Raw genomic sequence first — 4,433 nt, 5'->3', positions numbered from 1 at the left:
ATGTGTATCAGTGATGTGTAAGGGAAAACTGTTTAGTTTTAACATGTTTCGTAAATTATTAAAATTTCAAGAAAAAGTTTTTGTAACGAACTAATGTTAAATGCTCTAGTTACCAAAGTGTATATAAGGTTCTGTTTAAACTGCCCGGGGATGTTGGAAGTGAATTTAGTTGTCAAACCAGTGCATGTAGGCTTACGATAGACGGAGGTGGTAAATGAGTTATTAATTTTTTCAACAAGTATATCCAAAAATGATAGTTTATCATTTCCCTCTATATCAGAAGTAAATTGAATGTTCGAGTGTTTGGAAATTAGGAAATTCAAAAACGAGGAAACATGGTCAGGTGAAGCAAAAATGACAAAACTGTCGTTGACATAGCGTCTGTAAAACAAGGGTTTGAAATCAGCTGAACAGTTCTCGAGCCATCGATATTCATGATAAGACAAGAAAGCGTTAGCATGGGTCGGACCAAGGGGTTGCCCATCGCCACTCCGTCAATTTGTTTGTATGTTGTATTATTAAACATGAATGTCGACTCCGTCACTGCAAGAGATAGAAGTCTATGGAAGTCTTTTCGGGGAAAACCATTAACTTCATTACTCTCCTAGTAATGTTGGTCAGTGGAAATTTTTACAATTTCGTAAAGGGGTAAATTAGTAAACAAGGATTAATATCAAAGGATGCCATTCTACACGTGTTAAATTTTATGTTACTGATTTCCTTTGCAAATGAGAAAGAATCTTTAACTGTATATGTGTTATGAGTGACTGGGGTAAGTACTGGAACGAGGAAATTTGCTAGATTGTAATTCACGGTGCCTATCTCAGAGAGGATGGGGCGAAGTGGGCAGCTAGGCTTATGTCTTTTAGGGAGCACATATATAATATCTGGACGGCAACCAGAGATAGAGAGCTGTGTATATAGTTGATCATCTATAACCCCTCATGACTTAAGTGTTCTGAGATAATTGTTGATGCTGTCTTCACTTTTTTAGCAACAAAGGGAATATATAATTTAAATATATCATATAAGGGAATATATCATATAAATTTAAAACTGTAACTGATGATATATATATATATATATATATATATATATATATATATATATATATAATCAGTTACAGTTTTAAATTTATATGATATATATATATATATATATATATATATATATATATATATATATATATATATAATCAGTTACAGTTTTAAATTTGTGATATATATATATATATATATATATATATATATATATATATATATATATATATATATATATATATGAATTAATGATAATAAACATGCAGGTATGATATACATAGGATAATATTGTCCAAAATGAAGTATAAGTAGCAGTAATATGAATGTTATCACATCATAAGTGAAGCTTGTCCCTTAGTTAGTTCATACTGATACATGTGATAGGAATGCACAATAGAATTACACAGACTTGTTTGCATGTGGACCTTCAAGAAGTGTAATAGTAATGTATCATAATCACAAAAGAATGTTCAGTCTATCAGGTGCCTTCTCAAGCTCACACAATGTGGTTTACACAACATGTTTCATTTCCTTTAATCAAATACATTGTAGAACTTAGATAAAAAGAGTTGTAGCCTCTTACAGAGACTTGTTTTTCTGTTCTATCAATATACCATATATCAAAATATCAGATTCTTCTTATGTCCTTCGTAATATGAAATGATTTATTTGTATTATCATGGCGATATTTTGTTTTCACGAAACATCATTTTCTGTTGTTCAGTATTAGGTTACATTTTCTTTTTAGTTCATTTACTAACATTAATTTCACTAGGTACTACCAGTTTCAACGTCCTTTGGTGGTTATACTAATCTTGTCACAACTCATAAATCATGGAATCATATGTATTTTTGACTAATTCGTCAATGAAACTACACTGATATTAATAAAAATTTCATTTGTATGAGAGCAACTAGGATAATGAATATGGGTAGTAAAGGAAGTGACAGTCGTCACAGTTTCAGTGATTAGCAAGAATTAAATGTAACAACATAGGGTACTGCTGCTAAGATTACATGGGTGAAAAGTTATTCATGATATACATAACAGCAGGTTATGTAGGAAGTACAACAGAATTGGGAGAGAGTACCAGTTTAGAAAAAAAACTGAACAGTGTTCACCAGGTGTCCATTCGTCTTAACACAGATCAACCCTATTTCCTTAGGATGTCTACTTTATACGCCTGAATATCACCTGGCATGTTACTGAAGGAGGTTACATCTAAGTAGTTTTCAGTGTTTCAGTGTTTTATCTCGTAACAATAATTACTTAGATCGTTTTTTTCCACATAATTAGTACAACAATGGAGAAAAAAAAATATTATAAGTAAAAATCAATGCAGAGTGAATATGATAAGGAGCACATATAAAATGAGGGCTCAGCAAAAACTGACTTAGGAAATGATATATCTTTATTATCGTATATATACAAGAAATAAGTAAACTAGGGGAAATATTAAAGAACAGCCATGAAGGGAAAAAAAAGGATCAAATTGGTTATATAGTCGTGAGACAATAGAAGTGTCAATGAGAGGTAGAGGAAAAGGAATTAGTTGAAAGAAATGAGAGTGACTGCAAAACGAACAGGAATGTGATAATAATGGAACAAAAAAACAAGGAAATAGGATTAAGATTAAAATGAGAGTGAGCCCAGTCTGAAATTGGGTGAAATTTGACAATGGAACATGGCCTTTAGTAATACAACTGATAATGTCTTCCCATCCATCCATTGCCAGACGCCATGTATCCCAAACGGGGTGGTCAAGGGCTTAGAGTTAATTGTTTTACAGGGAGGGGCACTAATCCTCCACCAACCCCACTTGACACGTAGGGACGCCAACAGCATCTGGTGTTCCCAGGTGGTCACCCATCCAAGTACTAACCAGACCCAACGTTGCTTAACTTCGCTGACCGGACGGGAAGCGGTGTACTCAACGTGGCATGGCCGTTGCTTTAACATAAATTGTTGGAGAGTGATATAAATTATTTCTTTGATAACGCCGAATTTATCATTTCCTTAGGACTGTAATTATTTCACTGTTATCTGTAGCAGTATTAGCTAATTGCAAGGGGGTTATAATATAAGAAATGGAACTAGCTAATAACAAAGATGTAATCAAGATCGCCAACATTCTACACAATGTCATATTTATAAAAGACTAAAATAAAGGACAGGTCGAAAAGATGATCATGAAGAGGATATGGTTGTGACTGTATGGCACCAATGATGTTGTTGGGGTGATAGACAAGAAACCAGAAAATTGGTCGCCGAACGAAACTTGGAACGACTGTTATTAACAGCAGGGGGTGGTGGCAGTGTCCTAGAATGAGAAGAGGAATCTGAAGAAGTGTCAGAAAAAGGAGTGGGAGAAGGAGCATTTCCTAGTTGAGAAGAAGATGAGGCATTTCCAAGTGATTCGTCCACTGGTTTTTCCTCCAACACTATGTCTCTTGGTGCACGTCCAAGGTCATCGGCATGCACTAATTTTTTTTGCGTCTTTAGACAGAGCCTATATTTCAAATGTGTTACCCTTACGAGAGATGACACAGAAAGGACCTAGGAATTTATTGTCAATTTTTGATGCACGCTCGTGTTCCAGGGTAAAACCTAAGTAACCTACATGGATGGTAACATCGGAGGCAGCTGCGTGTTGCTTATGTACCATTTCTGCATATGAAAGGACCAAATAATCCTGAATGTTCTTATGAATTTTCTGAATATTTGAGAGCTGAACTTACATAATCATCGTGATTGTAGATTGGATCAGGCTTAGACTGGAACAAAGAATAAGGTAGTCTTTTGTTGAAGCTGTAGATGACAAAGAATGGAGTTTCACCAATAAATTTATTGATGGATCCATTAATTGAGGCAGCCACCTGTGGAATCGACTCATCCTATGTGGAACTCTGATCTCCCACCATTTGGCATAGACTCTCCAATATCTTCCTATTCTAGTGCTCCATGAGGCCATTAGAGGCTGGATGATGGGCAAGAATAATACACTTCCTAATTCCATAGTGATGACAAATTTCTACTACCACTGAATTGTTGAACTCTGACCCATTATCTGTTAGAATGACTTCTGGAGTTGTAAAGGGAAAAATAACTGAATTAACAAAAGCATGGGCAACTGCATTAACAGATTTGTCACGCAATGGAGTCAGTATCACGAATCTGGAGAAATGATCAACTGCCACTAATAGATAAACTAAGCCAGATTCTGTATGTGGTAATTTCAGAATATCAAGGGATACAGTTTGCAAAGGCCGTGACGGTACATGATATTGCAGTATGGATGCAGCTCGACTACAAGCACATGATAGATATGCACTGCAGTGAGTTTCTACATCCTTTCACGTAGGGGAACAATAATATGAAAGACGCGCCTGTCG

The 4,433-nt window shown here is 35.1% G+C and overlaps 1 non-coding gene across 1 annotated transcript; it reads right to left on the bottom strand.

The window, feature by feature from the left end:
* Window positions 1-2,874: 2,874 nt before the first annotated feature.
* Window positions 2,875-2,993, bottom strand: LOC145398870 (5S ribosomal RNA). Its single transcript, XR_013897203.1, has one exon. It is a non-coding gene; the product is annotated as a 5S ribosomal RNA (ribosomal RNA).
* Between the last annotated feature and the right edge of the window lie 1,440 nt (window positions 2,994-4,433).

The sequence above is a fragment of the Coenobita brevimanus genome, chromosome 46 (genome assembly GCF_032717465.1).
Source record: "Coenobita brevimanus isolate Jiangsu-jjx chromosome 46, ASM3271746v2, whole genome shotgun sequence".
Classification (NCBI taxonomy): domain Eukaryota; kingdom Metazoa; phylum Arthropoda; class Malacostraca; order Decapoda; family Coenobitidae; genus Coenobita; species Coenobita brevimanus.
The sequence above is the reverse complement of the archived record's forward strand: the minus strand, read 5'-3'. Positions and strand labels throughout refer to the sequence as shown.